The sequence below is a fragment of the Peromyscus eremicus genome, chromosome 12 (genome assembly GCF_949786415.1).
Source record: "Peromyscus eremicus chromosome 12, PerEre_H2_v1, whole genome shotgun sequence".
Taxonomy (NCBI): Eukaryota; Metazoa; Chordata; class Mammalia; order Rodentia; family Cricetidae; genus Peromyscus; species Peromyscus eremicus.
In genome coordinates, this window is record NC_081428.1 from 79143438 (window position 1) to 79152577 (window position 9140).

The window sequence follows — 9140 nt, forward strand, 5'->3', positions numbered from 1 at the left end:
TAAAAGCATGCAGCTCCGGGAAGTGATTGAATCTGGAGCAGAGTGTTATGGATTAGCTCAGCAGTACAACATTTTTTCTGGCATTCGTGACACCTAGTAATACCTCCACCCCCACCACACATGCACCCTTCCTTCTGAAGAAGGGTCCAGAGAGTTGGAAATGAGCTGAGGCTGCCAGTCAGGAAGGCGAGGTCAGCGGCACTACTAAAGCAAAGAATACTGTTGAGGCGCCTGGTACGTGGGACATGCGCAGTGGGGTCCCTCGGCAGCGGGTGAGGGGCGGTACCAAGCAAGCCACACTCACATCTACAGGTCTGTTCTGTACTGGGGAGGAAGGGATACAGATACAGAAGCCAGGAAAGCACTTTCTTTTGTGGAGTGAAGCAGGAGGAGTGAGGGAGGGGGACCGAGAGACGAGAAGGAATCAGAAGAAAGTTGGTGTACACCGTAGCGGCAAGTGGAACAGGAAGGGGCCCCTCTGACACCCGAAGGTGAACACAGTGCACGGCGACCGTGGTTTTGGTCTAGACCAGTGCTGTCGACACGGCAGCGCTTTTGCGGTAGTAGGGAGGCCCCACACCTGCATCATGGGACACCAGAGTCACAGGCCATCTGTAAAATGAGCGCTTGAAATGTGACAGTTAGCTGGGCGGTGGTGGCACTCAGGAGGCAAAGGCAGAGGCAGGAGGATTTCTGTGAGTGCAAGGCCAGCCTGATCTACAGAATGAGTTCTAGGACAGCTAGGGCCACACAGAGAAACCCTGTCTTGAAAAACCAAACCTAACCCAAACCAAGAACTGCCCCCGGAGTGGGGGTGGGGGAAGAAAAGAAAAGAAAACAAATGTTACAATTTTGATTTTCCCTTCTTGAAATAGGGTCTCCCTAAGTAGCCCAGAAGAGGGAGCCAGATCTCATTACAGATGGTTTTGAGCCACCATGTGGATGCTGGGAATTGAACTTAGGACCTCAGGAAGAACAGTCAGTGTTCTTAACCTCTGAGCCATCTCTCCAGCCCCTGAATTTTTAACTTTTGAGCCATAGAGGTAAGTCCTCAAAATTTCAAGACAGCAATAACTTATTTATTTTTATATATTTTTATTTTTTATACTTTCAATTTTTATTAAAAACAGATTTTTCATACAATATATTCTGATCCTGGATTCCCACCCCCCAACTCCTCCTAGATCCTCCCCACTTCCCCACCCACCCAACTCCACACCTTTTCTTTTTCTCATTTGAAAACAAACAAGCAACAACAAATAATACAACAAACCCAGACTAGGACAAAATAAACAAACAGGGGAAAAAGAGCCAAAGAAAAATCACAAGAAACACAGAGAGAGACACACAGACTTTCACACACAGAAATCCCATAAAAACACAAAACCAGAAATCATATATATAAGCAAAAGATCTCTAAGGCTAAAAAAAGAAAAGCCCAGACAGAGTATTGTTTACCTTTGTCCCACAGTACTGTACAGATAAAGACTCTCCAAAAATACCACTGACTTTGTTTTGTGTTGGCCATCTACTGCTGAGCATGGGGCCTGCCTTTAAGTGTGGTTTGTGTACCCAGGGATACTCTGTTGGAGAAAGCTAATTATTCCTTTGTGAGCAGATGTCAACTGGAGATAGCCTCTGGTAAGTGACGGGGGCTGGGGGTTGTGCCTAATTCCTCTCCCCGCACTAGGACCCCATCTGGGTTACACCTGTCCAGGCCATGTGCACAACACCAACATCTCCGAGTTCATCTGTGCACCTATCCTGTTTGCTTGGCTTCTTCCATCCCCACCGGCTCTTAGCTCTTTCTGCCTCCACTTCTATAGGATTCCCAGGGAGAGATTTGATGGAGGTATCCCAGTTAGGACTGGCTGCTCCAAGGTCTCTCACTCTGTGTAATACGCAGTTGTTGGCCCCTGTATTTTTTCCCTTCTACTGCAGGAGGAAGGGTCTCTGATGAGGGCCGAATGAGACACAGATCCACGAGTCTAGCAGAATGTCATTAGGAGGCATTTTACTGCTACGTTCCCTTAGCAACACATTTGGCTTCCCCCTAGATCCCTAGGCTATCTAGTCTCAGGTTCTTGGTCACCCAAACCCTGCCAGGGATAGGTTCCATCTCATGGAGTGGGCTTTAAATCCAACCAGATGGTGGATGGTTAACCTCACAACATTGTGCCAGTATTTCACCAGTTTATCACTAAAGCAGGTTGCCATTGTAGGTCAAAGGGTTTGTAGCTGGGTTGGTGTTTACCTTTGTTCTCTGATAACATACAATGTGTCTTCCAGGACCATGAACACTAGTCAGTAGGGATGAAGGATTTAGTAGGCATCAACTCAACTTCTCGTCTATCAGAGTCTGGGTATCTGGCCTTATGCTGAGGTCCTTCATCCATCTGAAGTTGAGTTTGTGCAGAGTGATAAATACGGATGTACTTGTCTTCTACATGTAGCCATCCAGTTTGGCCAGCACCATTTGTTGAAGATGCTGTTTATTTCCTAGTGTGTATTTCTGGCTTCTTAGTAAAAAATCAAGTGCCCATTTATGTCTGGGGCTTTGATTATATTCTATTGATCAATGTGTATGTTTTTTATATCAATACTATGCTGTTTTTATTACTATAGAACTCTAGTACAACTTGAGATTGAGGGTGGCAATGCCTCCAGCAGTAATTTTATTATTCAGGATAGTTTAGCTATCTTGTTTGTGAGTGTGTATGTGTGTGTGTGTGTGTGTGTGTTTCCATACAAAGTTGAAAATTGTCCTTTGAATTTCTGTAATTGTAATTGTAATTTTGATAGGAATTGCCCTGAATCTGTAGATTGCTTTTGGTAGGACGGTCATTTTTACAATCCAATCCATGAGCATGGGAGATCTTTCCATCTTCTGTTATCCTCTTCAGTTTCTTTCTTCAGTGTCTTAAAGATTTGATTATACAAATCTTTCACTTGCTTGGTTAGTTATTCACACACACACACACATACAAACACATATATAGTGTATACACATACATACATACACACACACACACATACTGAGGCTATTGTGAAAGGTATTGCTTCTCTGATTTTTTTCTCATCTGTTTGCCATTTGTATATAGGAGGTTACTGATTTTTGTGAGTTAATTTTGTATTCTTTCTGAAAGTGTTTATCAGCTGTATCTGCAAGTGTTTATCAGCTGTAGGAGTTTCCTGGTGGAATTTTTGGGTCACTTATGTATAAAATCCTACCATTTGCAAATAAAGATGCTTTGACTTCTTCCTTTCCTATGTGTAATCCCTCGATTGCCTCCAGTTGTCATATGTTCTAGCTAAGACTTCAGGTACTATATTGAGTAGATGTGGAGAGAGTGTACATCCTTCGGGAAATGCTTTGACTTTCTCTCCATTTAGGTTGATGTTGCCTGTGGGCTTGCTGTAAACTGCTTTTATTATGTTGAGTTATGTCCCTTGGATCCCCAGACGCTCCACAACATTTATCATGAAATGGTGTTGGATTTTTGTCAGAGGCCTTTTCTGCATCTAATGAAATGATCATGTGGATTTTGTCTTTCAGTCTATTTACATGGTGGATTACATTGATCAATTTATGTATGTTGAACCATCCTTGCATCTCTGGAATGAAGCCCATTTGATCACAGTGGATGACACACCTCCCGCCAGGACAGGGTTTCTCTGTGTAGCCCTGGCTGTCCTGGAACTAGCTCTGTAGACTAGGCTAGCCTTGAACTCAAGAGATCTGCCTGCCTCTGCCTTTCAAGTGCTGAGATTAAAGGTGTGTGCCACCACCGCCCAGCTTTTGATGTGTTCTTGTATTCAGTTTGCAAGTATTTTATTGAGAAATTTTTCATCTGTGTTCACAAAGGAAACTGGCCGGTATTTTTTTTTCTTTGAAGGTTTGGGTCTTTGTTTGGTAGGTATCAGGGTAACTAGCCTTGTAAAATGAGGTAGCCAATGTTCCTTCTGTTTCTTTTTTTGTTTTGGTTTTTGTTTTTTGAGACAGTGTTTCTCTGTGTAGCCATGTGCTGTGGGATGGTTTGTATGTCAAGTGTGTTGCTGATTAGTCAATAAATAAATCACTGATTGGCCAGTTGCTAGGCAGGAAGTATAGTCGGGAAAAGGAGGAGAATAAAGCTGGGAAGTGGAAGGCTGAGTCAGAGAGACACTGCCAGCCGCCACAATGACAAACAGCATGTGAAGATGCCGGTAAGCCACGAGCCACGTGGCAAGGTATAGATTTATAGAAATGGATTAATTTAAGCTGTAAGAACAGTTAGCAAGAGCCTGCCATGGCCATACAGTTTGTAACCAATATAAGTCTCTGTGTTTACTTGGTTGGGTCTGAGCGGCTGTGGGACTGGTGGGTGACCGAGATTTGTCCTGACTGTGGGCCAGGCAGGAAAACTCTAGCTACAGCCATGGCTGTCCTGGAACTCACTCTGTAAACCAGGTTGTTGTGGAATAATCTTTTTGTACACTGAAGATGTGTCACTCTGATTGGTTTAATAAAAAGCTGAACGGCCAATACCTAGGCAGGATTTCCAGGCAGAGAGAACACTGGGAAGAAGGTGGAGACACAGAAGAAACAGCATGAGCAGTACAGAGTAAAGGTAACCAAGCCACGGAAAAGAATGTAGATTAAAAAATATGGGATAAATTGTTATAGGAGCTAGTTAGAATCAAACCTAAGCTATTGGCCAAGATTTCATATTTAATAAGTCTACTTGTCATTTTTGGGGAGCTGATGGTCCCAACCAAAAAGTTCAACTATACCAGGCTGGTCTCCAACTCAGAGATCCCCCTGCCTCTGCCTCCCGAGTGCTGGGATTAACATTGTGAGCCACCACACCCAGCTTCTGTTTGTTTTGCAGAATATTTTGAGTAGTGTTGGCATGAATACTCCTTTAAACGTCTGGTAGAATTCTGTGCTAAATCTATCTGGACCTGGGCTTTTTGTGGTTGGGAAACTTTTAATTACTGCTTCTATTTCACTAGAGGTTAATGGTCTATTTAAATTGTTTATCTGATATTGATTTAATATTGTCAGATGGTATGCATCAATAAATTTATCTATTTCTTTCAGGTTTTCCAATTTGGTGGACCACAGATTTTTTTGAAGTATGTCCTTATAAGCTGTCCTGGAACTTGCTCTGTAGACCAGGCTGACCTCAACCTCAGAGATCCACCTGCCTCTGTATGGGATTAAAAGGATGTGCCACCACCACCCGGCTCCAATTTCTTTTATGTAGGAACTTAGTGCTATATGAACTTGCCTTTTAGAACTGATTTCATTGTGTCCCATAGGTTTGGGTTTCAATTCTAAAAGTTTTTAATTTCTTAATTTCTGTCTAGACTATTTTTTCAATCAGCAGTGAGTTGTTCAGTTTCCATGAGTTTGTAAGCTTGATTTTTGTCCAATCAAAGTGGTCAATTTTGGAAAAAGTTCCATAAACTACTGAGAAGATACATTCTTTTATGTTTGGGTGAAATGTTCTGTAAATATCTGCTAGGTGCATTTGATTTATATCATCATTTTAACTACAGCATTTCTGTTTAGTTTTTACTGGATGACCTACCTACTGTAGAGAATGGGGTATTGAAATTTCCCACTATCACTATATAATGGTCAATGTGTTTCTTTTATGAACTGGGGCATCCTTGTGTTTGGTGCATAGATGTTAGAATTACAATATCCTAGTGGTTGACTTTTCCTTTGATGAGTATGTAGTGTCCTTCCCCAGCTCTTCTGATTAGTTTTGCTTTGAAGAATATTTTGTCAGACATTAAAGTAGCTACACCTGCTTGCTTCTTAGGTCCATTTACTTAGAATATCTTTTCCCATCCTGCTCCCCTGATGTCTATCTTTAATAGAAATTAGTATTTCTTGTATGTAGCAGAAGGATGGATCCTGTTTTCTAATCCAGTCTGTTAGTCTGTGTCTTTTTATTGGGGAATTGAGACCACTGAGGTTGAGAATCATCAATGAGTTTGTTGATTCTGTTATTCTGTTGTTGTGGTGGTTTTCCCCCTTTTTATTTGCTGGTCTGGGATTAGTTACTTTTACTGCTGTGTTTTCTTGGGTGTGAATAATCTCTTCAGGTTGAATTTTTCCTTCTAGCACCATATCATAGAGTGGACTGGTAGATAAATACTGATTAAATTTGGGTTTATCATAGGACGTTCCTCTTTACCCACCGTGATTGAAAATTTTGTTGGTAGAGTATTCTGGGCTGGCATCCATGGTCTCTGATTAGTTTGCAGAACACCTGTCCAGGTCTCTCTGGCTTTTAGTCTCCATTGAGGAGTCAGGTGTTATTCTAAGGGGTCTGTCTTTTTATGCTATTTGTTTTTCCACCTTGCAGCTTTTAATGTTGTTTGCTCTGCATGTTTAGTGTTTGATGATTATGTGTCGTGGAGAATTTCTTGTCTGGTTCTGTCTATTTGGTGTTCTGTATGCTTCCTGTACTCTGATAGGCACGTCCTCCCTTCTTTAGGTTAGGGACATTTTCTTCTATGATTCTGTTGAAAATATTTTCTGTGACTCTGACTTTTTCCCTATTACTATTATTCATAGATTTGGCCTTTCACAGTGTCCCCGATTTCCTGGATTTTTTTAGGTTCAACATTTTTTGATTGCCATATCCATTTCTTCTATCTTGTCTTCAATGCCTGAGATTCTCTCTTCCATCTTTTATGTTCTGTTGGTGAGGCTTGCCTCTGAGGTTTTTGTTTGACATTCCAGATTTTTCATTAATAATGTTATCTAAGTTCATGATAATCTCAGTTTAGTGATTTTATTGTTACTTTCATGTCTTGAACTCTTCATTTCATTCACAGACTTCATTAAGGTATTTACTCATATCCTTTTTAAGGTCCATGAACATATTCATAATAGCTATTTTTGAAGTCTTTGTCTTGTGGTTCAGTTATATCGAATTTCTCATGGACTACTGTGGTACGCTTGCTAGGTCAGTGGAGCCATATTGTCTTGGGTGTTAATGATGGTGTTTTTCTGCTAGGTTTTGGATGACTGTGATTCTAAGTGTTGATATCTGTTCTTGTCTTTGTCGGGTGGGTATTCCATTCCTTGGTTTCTGCTGCACTTTTTGGATCTCAGGAAAGTATGGTGGCTGTGGGTTGCTTTTGAGTCCCCACCATGTCTGGCCACCTGGGGTCCTGGGTAGAATGTGTTTCTAGGTATTGGGGGCTGACACAAAGGAATGGGGATGGACTAGATGGGGGGCCTGAGAAGGTGCTCAGGAAGGAGGAAAGGTGGGTCCATTGCAAGGTTTGATGGAGTCCCCAGGGAGTGAAGTCAGAGAGCGGGGGCAGGCCCCTGACAGTGGTCTGCTACAAAGGCTAGGGATGAGACTGGGGAATCTGCAATGGAGAACAGGAAAAAGAGTAAAGATCACCTACTCAATGTCTATCCTGGTGTGGCCACTAGGTTCCCAGGTAGATAGTGTTTCTAGCTTTGACAGTTGACTTGAAGGAGGTGCTGATAGGGTCCACAGGAGGAAAGCTGGGTCCACCGAGAAGTATGGTGGAGTCCCCAGGGAGTGGAGGCAGAGAGGAAGGATAAATCCCAGCAAGCCATCTGTTACAGGGCTGGAGTTGAGACTGAGGACAGGAAGGAGAGTGAAGACCGTCTACCTGATTTCCAGGCTGGTATGGCCAGCAGGGTTCCCAGGAGTGAGTGCACCTCCAGGTACTGGAGCTGACTTGTGTCAGCTGAGATGGGTATGCGCTGTAAGGGGTAGTGGTGGTGAGTGAACATGTCCATAGGAAGGAGCAAAGCTGGGTGGGCTAAGAGGTTCAGCAGAGCCCCCATAGGATACTTATTTATTTATTTATTTACTTAATTTTTTAAAAGACAAGGTCTTGCTGGCTGAGATGGTCCAGCCTCACAGACTATTCTAGCCAAGACTTGACCATTATCCTAACTTTCTCAGGGTCCCCTAAAGATGCCAGTGCCCCCAGACAGTAGGAAGCAGTCTAGAGAACACAACGCCTACATTCCCAAGAGATGGGGTGGATAGGTTTTGGTTATTTGATGGGTTATGGATGTTTGTCATTGTTTAGGGGAGATACAGAAATATAATATAGGATAAAAAGACAACTATTAACCTCAAATATTTTACATTGGTATGGATTTTGGTATATTAATACAAATTTAAATTAATTTTTTGCTATACTGAGTGTATGTTTCTACTCATTCGGGGTATTCTGCTTATGCAGCTCATTTAAAAATGCAATGTATAATTAAGAAATGCAGATTAGTAGTCACCTATAATAATCAAACTTGTAGTTATATTAGGTATGCTTTCAAAGTTAAACAGATATATTTTAGATAGATAGATGGTCTTCAGACACTTCAAAGACCTATAGAATATGGCATTTAAGATGTTTAATAACCTAAGGCTTTTCATGACAGACACATCTGCTCCTCATAGCACCAATTTACTTCAGAGAAGATGATGGGCATCAAAGAAACTCCACATGGAGTTTGCTTTCATTGTGGCAATGTTAGCCACTGGACAAAGAAACTGTTCTTGCCTTGACTGTTGATAGTATGCTGTACAAAATAGACAAGCAAGACACAAAGGGAAAGACTAAACTTTGCCAAAACAAGGTGAGACAGTCCTTCAAAACTCCTGCTTCATAGAAAAGTCTGCCAGCTGGGTGGTGGTGGTGCACACCTTTAATCCCAGCACTCAGGAGGCAGAGGCAGGTGGATCTCTGTGAGTTCAAGGCCAGCCTGGTCTACAGAGCGAGATCCAGAATAGGCTCCAAAGCTACACAGAGAAACCCTGTCTCAAAAAACCTAAAAATAAAGAAAAAGAAAAAAAGAAAAGTCTGCCAGATATTCTAGGCCTGCAGGCAGAAGATGGATGCCCCAACATTGCAGAGGAACCTTGGGTGACTGTCCAGGCAGCCAGATGTCTGTTGTTTCTATAGATTTGGAAGTGGCTTGTTCAGGTAATATTATATCCTTCTGGGGTCTTTGATGAGGTTGAAGACTAGATAGTTATAGTTATACTTTTCATTAGTTATGATATAAGTAAATTAGGTACAAAACTTTGGATTCACCAAGATAGGATAAATAATGGAGTATTTTCTTTGAATCTGCCAAATACAAA

At 41.9% G+C, this 9140-nt stretch overlaps 1 long non-coding RNA gene across 1 annotated transcript; it reads left to right on the forward strand.

Moving 5' to 3' along the window:
- Nucleotides 1-255: 255 nt before the first annotated feature.
- Nucleotides 256-5224, forward strand: LOC131922397 (uncharacterized). The gene is made up of 4 exons (XR_009382266.1): nucleotides 256-312; nucleotides 891-1043; nucleotides 1472-1641; nucleotides 3557-5224. It is a non-coding gene; the product is annotated as an uncharacterized LOC131922397 (long non-coding RNA).
- Nucleotides 5225-9140: the final 3916 nt, after the last annotated feature.